Consider the following 11,560-nt stretch of genomic DNA (forward strand, 5'->3'; position numbering starts at 1 on the left):
GCACACCTGATGGTGTCAGTCTACGGTAGACCAAGCGGATCGATGGACCCTCAAAGCACAAGTATATTTTTTACATGGATTTGACATGAGTCAACATCGATGACAGTCTATTAAGTGTCACCAACAGTTCAAGATTGTTTGTTTAACCACCCCCAAATCATGTGATTATATGTTTAAACCTTTTTTATTTTAATTATTTTCTTTCAACACCCCCAAATCATGTGATTATGTTTTAAAAAATTTTCAAATTTACTTATTTTCTTTAACCAGCCCCAAAACACGTGATTTATCTATTTAAATATTTTTTAATTTAATTATTTCCTTTCACCAGCTCTAAAACATGTTATTATCCTTTTAAATCTTTTTAAATTTAATTATATTTTGTCACCAGCCCCAAATCATGTGATTATTTGTTTAAACCTGTTTTAATTTATTATGCTCTTTCAAACTATAAGCTACTTATGGGCCATCGATTCATATAGTCTACCGTCGACTACTATGTTTGGTCGATGTGATATTGAGTCTAAGATCGATGATAGACTATATATGTCATTTGTATTTACTCTACGTGAATTCAATCAAGTCAATCTACAGATGCATTCACTGAACATGTAATGAAGTAAACACAAAAAACAACAATAACAAAAAAAGAGGGAAACAAAATTTGAAAACAGAAATACTTATATTAACATTGGTTCATTGCACAAATTTGGGAATCATACATCCATTGGCACAGCGGCTAGAACAAGCAAAATAAGAAAAAAAAAAAAAAGAAGCTTTCTTCTAACAACAATCCTACCAAGAAAGCTTCTTCTGCAATGAACACACACAAAAACTTCAAAACATAAAATAAAATGAAAACTTAAAAACTAATTTTATGGGCATGCTGGGGGGGTGATGTAGTCGGGGCCATCTATTTCTAGACTTTCCAGAATTGCCCTCAAGAAAAGAGCAATTCGGCGGAGTTCCCACTCTTAGTAGATGCGGTCTTGACCCAGGCTAAAAAAAGACAGTCGAAATCATTCCTAAGCAGGAGGAGATTGTAGTGTCTTGGGAGAACACGTCTGATGGGGCACAGGGGTATTCTTATGTGAGACATGATTTCAATTTTGGTGAAAAAGAAGAAGAAGAGGGTTTTTGATGTTTTTGATTTAGGGAGAACCGAAGGATTACTTAGAAATAGTCACTTTACTTATAGACCTATAGAAGACGTCCTTTCATATTTTCACCCAATGGGCAGTCGACGTGTGTGAGAATAAAAAATGTTTGGTTTATGTATACCAGCGGTTTTTCTTATGAACAGACGTATCTGCAGCATTTCATTAAATGGGAGCGAAAAATAATGATTCATTGCATCGATTGAAGAGATAAGGCGGTAAAAAGACCAACATAGCGTGTTTGATAAGTAATCATATAACCAATACATAATATTTGATAGACCGTGTGAAACATATACCTTAGAATTTATGTAGTCTATCATAGACAAGGATTTAAGTCGATTAAAACTGAATGTTAAATTCTACAGAACTGCACATTTATCCCCTAAAACAGTAGCTTTACAACTGAAGCAAAAAAAAGGCTATCTACGATTTGTTGGTCATTCTACATATGGTTCTTTTGTGCCCAAATTTCTTGTATATTGAGCACCTATTCCTCCTTTTGGACTTGAATGTCTCACCGACGCCCTTAGTGCGTTTGACTTTCTTTCTTCCAAGTTTGCGATCGTAGGGGGTGGAGAAATCTTAGTGCCTTGCACTTTCTGTGGCACAGTCCATTCGACCTCTGGAGAGACAATGTTAATAGCTTCCAAGTACGCAAGGAGGTAAGTTTTAGCTTTATAAATTGGCGAAGAGTACTCATAGATGGAGTTACCATAACCTACGCCATCACCATACTTTTCTCACAAAGCTGCCATCGCATGTTTGCACGACATTTTAACCAAGTCAAATTTCTGACAATAATAACTCCTCTCCAACAGATTGACCTTGGCAATAACGCCATTACCGAATACCATAAATTGGTCGAGACCCCTATTTGTATTAGTCATATACAAGGAATCGCTCGCACTCTTGTTATCCCTTAGGATCCTTTCCACACAAGACACAAATTTGTTGTTTTTACCAGCGACAAAGGCATGCCACTCCCTAAACTTTTTACCTAATTTTTTAGCAATTAAATTGAATATATACAACACGGGGTACTCCAATTCATCCATCAATACCGAGTTAAGCGACTCGACAATGTTTGTGGTCATCACATTGTACCTATTGCCTAGTAAGTGTGCTCTACTTCATTTCTCAAAACCAAGCATATTTTCAAGGACATGTGCTGCCTTGGGGCAATTATTTTTCAATTCGGCAAAATGCTCGCTAAACTCATCAACAATATAAGCCTTTGCCGCGGTGTAGAACAGATAAAGATATTCTCCACAATGCTGATTTACACGCAGATTTTTAGCAAGGTGCCTCATGCAAAGTCCATGATGTGCATAACTGTAAACATCGGAGAAGGCATTGGCAATGCTAATGTGCCTATCAGAGATGACACATAGATATGGTTCATCTTCTACGATAGACTTCAACTTCTAGAAGAAGAAGGTCTAAAAAGCATCCTTCTCTTTATCCACGGCACAAAAGGCAATTAGAAAGATATGATTTTCGGTGTCCTATGCAATGGCACTCAACAACACACCTCCGTACTTACCATACAAATATGTGTCATTGACGGCAATTACCTTTCTCATGTGGGGATATCCCCGTATCCAAGCTCGGAATGTTAAGAAGTATTAAACGAACGATCCATTCATTCGGTTTACCATGATAGAGTTAGAAGACCTGGGATTCAAAAACTCTACCATGTGGGAAAAAGCCGGCAAGCAAGCATATCCATGCTTCGATGTCCCGCAAATAATGTTCTTCGCAATTACACTTTCTTTCCAATACATCCAATAGCTTGCGTTGCAATGCATCTCCTTAAACACAATTCTTTGAATTTCACTTATGCTTACACCCTTACCATCCCGAAAATGATTTACGCATAGTAAAGCAATCAATTTGGAGGAGATTCTTTTATGCCTGCGGGTAGCGTGTTCAACACCGCACGTGTGCAACCCGACGTACTTGTATATACAAAATCTGTCCGAGATGTCGTACTTTTTTGCCCGTAACAACCAGTCACAACCACGAGATAAGCATTTCGCCTTCATGAATTTGGTGCAGCTCTTCTCCATATAATAATCAAAAGACTGTCTCGCCGCTACTGCATCTAGTAGCATTTTTAGCTCTTTCTTATCGGTGAATATTTGACCACATTAGAAATTAGTTTCATCGGTGAAGGAGTGTCCTGGTTGTGATCCCGTTCCACAGTATTTTTCATCGTCTTGCGAATCCGATAAAAAGTCTTCCATATGCATAAAATCATCTTTCATATTGATTGGATGATCGCCATTGTTCTCTTAATTATTCAAATCATCGTCGATCAAATCATCATCGACTGTCGGGCGTCGAGGTGGGGGTGGTGATGAATTCAGCGTTCCTTCAAAGGACCTCTCAACTATATTTATCCTCAAAATAGGCCTAAAACCATCTGCATCGGCATCCATCATGTATGTCAGCACACGCACATCGTTATTTATGATCATAGGATTCACATTTTCCCTCGAATGCATTAGATAACTAATCACCACGTCGCTCGGTGCGCAATCTAGATCCCCACTCTGCATTACACTTGCAACAAATTCGTCGTACGAACTATTGCGACAAACAGGAATGGGTAATGTCACCTTGGTAAAAGATCTTCATTTCCAACATTTGGGAGTCTCCACCCATTCTCCCATAAAATCACCAGAAATTAGAACAAATTCTGCAATAGACGTCCTAGAATTATGCTTTGGTCGACGGTTGACTATGCTTATGGTCTAGGTCGGGTTATATGCACGACCGATAAATGACGTTGAGTGGTCGATGATTAGGCAGGTATCCATATGAAAATCTTGAAATTGCAAATATTATTTCTAATCAACGATTGTTGGGTTTATGGAATAGAGAAATGAACTTGGAGTCGCCTGAGCTACTGTAATGTACTTTGTAAAGTGGTTTTGAGTAACGTGAGTGATTTAAAGTTTTTTAACAATGGTGGAAAGTGTGTTTGAGAAGATAGGAAACAAATGGGGTAACAATGGATGCAATGGACAAGCTTATGATGTTTGTGAACTGATTTACAGCTGATCCCGAAAAATAAAGCTGAAAAAATGGTCGGAATTGGAGTTTTTTGGAGGGAAAAACAATCACCTTCTATTTTTAGCTTTTGAATTATTTTTTTTAATACTTTTGGAAAACCTAGATATTTTTATATATATATAATGGTGGATAATGGAGTGGGTTGAAGTGTATTATTAGAAACTTGTGGGTGAATTTATTAAGTTGAAAATATTGAGTTAAAGTGAATTATTATAAAACTTGTGGTTGAAGTTGTTAAGTTGGAAATATTAGGTTAAAGTGGAATTAAGTGGGTATATGACTAATTTTTTCAAACTTGTGTCTATTTGACAAAATAATTTTGAAGACTATCCTTTTTGACAAACTTGCCCAGATAATTATGTGTAAACACTGTATGTGAGAAGCTCAAACACAATATGCCTTACCCTGGGTTTCTGTGGCATAATGTCAAAAAACTATTTTCTACTATTAACCTTGAATTGAGGAGCATGCTTTTCCCCTTGGAAAATATTTTCCACCCTAAAATAACTTCCCCAAATTATTTTCCTTTACAAATTTTAAAATTTTTTTCCAAATTACTTGTACTCAAAGCACTGCATGTGATGTGATAGGAGTGTGAAATTTCTTTGTGATATTTGTTACTGTTCCTGGCCTGGCCCTTGTCTTGATAGAAATACAAAGATGATTAAATGTGTGGCTATTTAATCATTTTTCCCCTTATGCTCTTTGTGGCTAAGTGGAAATTTTCAAATCTTCTTTACTGTACTGCTTGCATAAAATACAAAGTTGAATTCTGCTTTAGGATTTTGTGATACGTTGCCAAAGGAAACATAAACTAGTAATCATTGGCATTTAATCTGCGGATAATGCACTTGTAGTTGGTACTAACTTTATTTTGGTTTGTTTCTCCATTTACAGCCTATTATTGGATTGCCAAGTCGCGAGTTTTGCTTTGGTCTGCTGCCAGAAGGGCACGTCACAGGAGGACAGGAACGGTAGTTATTTAAATTTCTACCATTTGAGATATTATAGTTGGGATTCTATCTATCCGTTGCAACTTAAGTGCTTTAGTTTGATATATGATCTCACATGTTTATATGAATACCTGATGTTGACTATCTTTTGAAAGATCTTTGGTTAGAGATAGATTACACAATCGAAAAAAACACATGAATTTGTATCTGATGTTAGCCAGCATTATTGAGAAAAAAAATGACAATTCCTATAGAAGTTGCAATAACAAAAAAGGTAAGACACTGGAGAATCAAATTTATACTGGAATGATAGGGTAAATACTTCATATCCTGGACATCAAGACAACTACCATATAAACATCAAATCTGGTGTAGACAAATAATTAGTTTCACATGGTTACATGTGTATCAATTTCCGGTAGAGGGAGTTTTACTCGACTGATCGGGAGCTGCAGAATTAGGACGGTTCGAACGTTGTCCATCTTGTTTATCTTTCTCTACAATGGTAGAAGCATTGCCACTACGGTTAGTTGCCTTTTCTTTGGATTCAGCTGGATTTGGAGATGGTGATATCTCTTGTTAAATTGGAAACGTTCTTTTTGAACCCTCGAGAGCAACACCAAGAACTATGTTCTCTTCTAATGCAGGTTTTGATGGCACAAATGGTTGTGTGACTTGTGGTTTTTCATCCTCTTTTTTAGATTGTGAAGTAGATGGGACACTGTCGGTTTTCTCTCTTAACATCTGACGGAGAAGTTGCCGAATTATCAACTACATTAGTCAAACAGCCACTTCCCCGGCTTACCTTCTTAACTTGCTTGTTGCTAGAAATGTTCTCCGGAAGATCTTTGGAATCAGATATACCAACTTCTGACTCGGCTTTTGAGACAGGTTTTGAAGTGTTTTTCACTGTTGCCTTACTCAGTTTTGGATCCAACGACATTTTAGTGTCATCTTTGGATTCAGCAAATGCCATTTTGTCAACTTTGGGATCAATTTTCAAGTCAGAAAATTAGCACATCCTTACCATGAGAGTTAGTTAGCTGGAAGTGTGTCTTTGATTTTAGGATCAGATGCAGGTTCGTCTTCATTTCAACCTTGCTGTCAGGTGCTGGTTTCATCAACATAAATTGGTCAACCTTTTGAGCAATCTTCCCCATTGATCTTTATAAGATGGCTCAATCAGTAGCCATGGAAGAGTTGATGCTGCTCCACGATTGAAAGCAGAATCATAAATAACTCTCAGAAGATCTAAAAATAGCTTTCTTGTATCATCCAAGAAAAGAGAAAAACATTCCAAATGAGCGAGTCACCAAATAAAATGGGAACAAAACCAACTAGCAATATCGACAGTCTATACATTAACTCTCTTTTTAAACAAAACATATCAAAACGGCATCTGAGTAGACAGGGAAATCATTGCCTTCTTATTCCACTCTTTTCCCAGATAAAGTAAACTTGCTGCCTACTGTTCATGGAGGCCAAAGCAGAAAAATAGAATAGAAAAGAGCACATCTCATTTTGAAAAGATCATTAATCCAAACAGATGATTCTGTCACTGGCACCAATAGAACTGTGCCTCTTCAATTACTTGATTTTTGGGGAGCAGAAGATGAGTGTGTTCGGGAGAGAAGTGAACTTCGGCAAGGAACAAATAGTGTCATTTGCAGTCATACATGGAAATTTTGAAAGAAGTGTTTCATTGACAACTTGCTAGTGGCTTCAAATTGAGGATAATTTCAGCCTTGCCTCTGCCTATCTATCTATATCTATACTAGATGGGCAAGGCCCGTGCTGAGTATGGGCCCAACATTTCACATTTTAGAGTAGGGGATACATGAAAAATATATAAATTATAAGCATTTGCAGCTATATTGATGCAAAAGTATGTTGAATGAGCACACTTTTAAGTCTAAGTTGGAGAACACCTTTATATATAAGTCTACTGCATATATCGGTATTAATTGTATGCGCCATACAGAAATTTGCATCTACGCATGCATTTTGGCTATTTAAAAACTGCTGATTTAGATTTATAACTATGGTCCAGTCACCAGTAGCCTACCTGCTTATGACAGGTACTATGAACATATAGAATTTACAATATATATCACAGAATAGATAATGACAACTGAAAACAGAGTGGCATGTCGTAAGTAGAGTGTATTGGTGATCTACGCCTCACAAGTATCTCTCACATTTTGGCTTGTTCTTGTATTTGTTCCTGTACAGACGATGATGACTGGTGAGACCAAGTTTAAACCAAAATGTAAAAAGAGACGCAGCAAATTGCAACTCTGCAGAAAGTTAAAGAATGAGATAACATGTCTAAATCCTCTCAATTTCACACTCCGATCCGTTCAACAGCAACAAGAATATATGTCAAAGAATGTCATGTTGACTTACCTGTGTAACCAAGAAAGCATGGAATCCATATGGAACTCTTTTGGGCAATTCAACAACTGCCACAGGTTCCGCTGACATTGTTTTCACATCAATTGCATTCACTGATGACTTTCTGCATGACGTACACCACAGTATTGCGTTTTTTGTTGAAAACTTACCAACTTTCCTTCTTTTTCATTACCTCTATGAAGCTTCTAACGCTAAGTCAGTTTGTTCAAGAGTAAAAGGCAGGAGACCAGCTAAAGAACTTACTGTGTCACTCTAGTTAAAGCTGCATGTCCAGATTCTTCTTTTGAGCAGCCTTGGTGACTTAAACACCAGTAGGGTCCTTCTTGTCAACATTCTTGACAACTCCAACAGCTACAGTTTGACAAATGTCCCTCACATCAAATCGTTCGAATGGTGGGTATTCAGCTAAAGTTTCAACCACCATGGGCTTGGTGGGAATCATCTTAACCATGCCGGCATCACCATTCTTCAAGAATTTGGGCTCCTTCTCCAGTTCCTTGCCAGAACATTTGTCAATCTTGGTCATGATCTCAGTGAATTGGACAGCAATATGGGAGGTGGCAGTCGAGCACCGGAGCATATCCATTACCAATCTGACCAGGATAGTTCATGATGATGACTTGGGCAGTGAAGCTGACTGCGTCCTTTGTTGGGTCATCTTTGGAGTTGGAAGAAACATAACCTCTCTTAAGATCCTTAACGACAATGTTCTTGACGTTGAATCCGACATTGTCACCAGAAAGAGCCTCATGGTGCATCTCAACACATTGTTTAACTCCATAGCTGTTGCCAGTAGACTTTTTGGTTGTTGGGTTTACGTGAAAGTAAAATCACCTAATTAATATTCTCATGTAATTTTCCTCAAAAAATATTTTAATGCCAACCTTGAGAAGTAAGAACATGTAAATAGATCCATCTCCATATGCTATCAACCTAAAAATATTCTAGCAAGAAAACAAAATAATAACTCTTACTAATAAATGATTTCAATGCCTTTTCATGTGTTGCACTTAAGAGTAATGGTCCTCCAACATTTCTGACAGTGTAATACATCTGAAACTCTAAAGCAAACTCTGGTTATCAATTACGTTTGACATGTCTGCAGCTTGGACATACCTGAGCAAAGGTTTGCTCCAATATATATATATATATATATTAGTGCATCACTTGAAGCTTGCAATTCAGAGCATTTCTCAAAGAATTCTGGTGATAGAGAATATTGTAATCTCTTATTAGACCATCTTTGTCACTCTCAAGTTAAGCCTTGTATCACCTCTAAAAGAAAATAGAAAAATATGGAATATGCCTTCAATTTTGGTAAGCAAGCAACCAACTTTTGGCCAGAGTGGGTACAAACACAACAATGCCATATGCATAACACCATCAATTTTTAACTGCGCCTTTGGACACAAAAAATGGTGTAACGTAAGGGGGACAAAAGAGAATAGATGTTATGCACCAGAAAATATACATAAGTTTATATATCACTTACAATGGAATTTTTCAAGAAACGTTTCATAATGAAAACTTGTTTGGACAAAGTCAGTGAAGTATAAGAAACTAAGGAAAATAGCAATACTACTGTCTAGTTTGACGAATTCTATACAAAAAGTGAGAAGAAAAGGTGAAGTCATTTTAGAACAAAAATAAATTATGAAGGTCATTGTTCACCAACTACACACCAGAGTCCAGACCACTTGCCAATAAGAAGGCTTAAAATAATGAAAGGATTGACACTTGATAATTTCTTTGTTACAACCTTCACCTCTCGCTTTCTTCCATCGCCTTTACATTTGGCTTTGCCTTAGCACTAACAGTATCATCAGTATTCTTCATCACTCCTCTAAAGACGACTCTACCAAGAACATGTTATGTAGCCTAAGACAATCGAGTATGTCAAAATAAACTTTTAAGCACTTCCCTAAAATCCAGGATAGCTAAAACTCAATATCTAAGAGCTAACTTACCAGTCAACATGTGTATGGATTTCAATGAACAAGTTGAGAGTGGAGAAACTCAAAAATATGCCTTTTCAAGTACTTGCTGTTTCTTCGGATGATATCGATCATTTGCTTCATTGGTTCCTGTAGTGGCAGCCGTAGAATCTGCTATAGTGTTAGCTACTTTCGTTATTACTTTCCGAGTCCGGCGGACTATAGCAATAGCTTTTTGAGATGTAGGTAAATAATGTAAGTATGCATAGAGAAAGTAAATAGCATTACTATATAGGTGAAAGTACCTGTTCATCTTCTAGAATCAGATTTTGAAATTTGATTCTCTTTTGCAAGGCTTTGTCGCTCTCGACTTATGTCAATGATATGGACTTCGCATATGTTATCTGATCGATATTGAATCTTAGTGACATGTGTCTACCAAAGATATCTTCACAATAATATAGGAAAGAAGAGTTTGAGAGCAACACCAAATGGAATTGTGTTCAATTTGCGGTTAAGTTGAAACAAGGCACATATCCTTTTGCCAATGTCCTTGCTCTAGCTAGTGGTAATCTATACATGCAAATTTAAATACTCTAAATTTTGTCACATTGATGTGATGAACATATGTTCGTTAATGTAATAATCTTTCAAAAGTTTTTAATAGTAACAGTAAGAGTATTAAAAGTTCCAGCGTTGGCTCCTAAAATATAGAAATTTCTATGAATACACAATTAAAGAGGGGAGCAGGTCGAGTTAAGCAAACCATTAAACACCCTATGTACAACAGAGAGCAAACATAACATAGTACTGACATACAACTCAAACTAAGAAACCAAGAAGGGATTGTTGACAGCCGAAACCAAAACACACCCAAAACATTGAAGACATGATTGCATGTATTTATTCCGATAGATTTTCAGATCAATGGAACAAACAAAGAATCAAAAAGGAAAAATTGTATTTCTCTATGTTTCTCCTAAGAAGGGAACAAAGAAAGAATGAGATAAATCACCATAAAATTAAAATTAAACGACCTAAAGCACAATAAAAGTACGAAATTGAAGAGAAGTCCTACCAAATTCAACCTTCAAATTGATCGAGTCCAACTTCAAAAAGACTCAGCCGTAAAAGAAGTGGAAGAGGAGCCTTTGGTCCCTTTTTGAGTATACGGTAAAAGGGATTACTGGTCATACGTGGACATCAACCCTTCCACGTGCTTAACAGCCAATTAAATAGGGCCAGAAAGAGCATAAAATTAAAATGACCTGTTGTATACCTTAGAAAGCCTCTTGTACAACCATCTTATGCTGTGATAGTCCCAACCTGTTGGCTTATATAATAGAGTAATATATATGTAAATAAATAAAGAAGGCTTACGAATATGCTGCTGTGACATATTTTTAAGGCCTCCATTTTTATTTTTTTTCTTATCTTTTTGAGTTTTTTTTATACTTTTTCTTATTTTATAATTGAATAATTAATTATATTCTGTTTATTAAGTATCATTAAATTTTTTAATAGCCGTAATAGTTTATTGTCAATAGTTATTATATTAATTATTAACTGTTGTACATAGAATTGAAAACCCACTCCAATTTTGTTTTTTGTTTTTTTTTTATTTTTAATCTCTTTCAATTATCCGTCTATAAGTGTGTGTATAAACAATGTAATGTTCCTTTTTTTTTCAAAGATTTTTTTTGAAAATCTTTCTCTAATTATAAAATAATAATATCTTTTAATATTTCAAGTGTTTTTTTATATAAAATATTTGTTAGGAATAACTATTTTTTTTAATATACAATGTATTTGAAAAGAGTAATTATTCATAAATCATATCTCTAAAATTTATACATTTAATCATATCTCTAGAGCCACCATAGTACTCTGTTGGTAACTGGGGGAGTCGAATCCATATGACCATTGATTCAATGGTCGACTCTTTGGGAATGAAGTTTGGTTCCCAGATTCTTACCGACAGATTAGAGCCAGCCACAAATCAGGGTCACTCTTGCAAGAT

General features: G+C 36.1%; 1 pseudogene; it reads right to left on the bottom strand.

Annotated features, from left to right (window-relative positions):
* Nucleotides 1–5,461: 5,461 nt before the first annotated feature.
* On the bottom strand, nt 5,462–10,756 carry LOC107868180 (annotated as a pseudogene).
* Between the last annotated feature and the right edge of the window lie 804 nt (nt 10,757–11,560).

The sequence above is a fragment of the Capsicum annuum genome, chromosome 4 (genome assembly GCF_002878395.1).
Source record: "Capsicum annuum cultivar UCD-10X-F1 chromosome 4, UCD10Xv1.1, whole genome shotgun sequence".
Taxonomy (NCBI): Eukaryota; Viridiplantae; Streptophyta; class Magnoliopsida; order Solanales; family Solanaceae; genus Capsicum; species Capsicum annuum.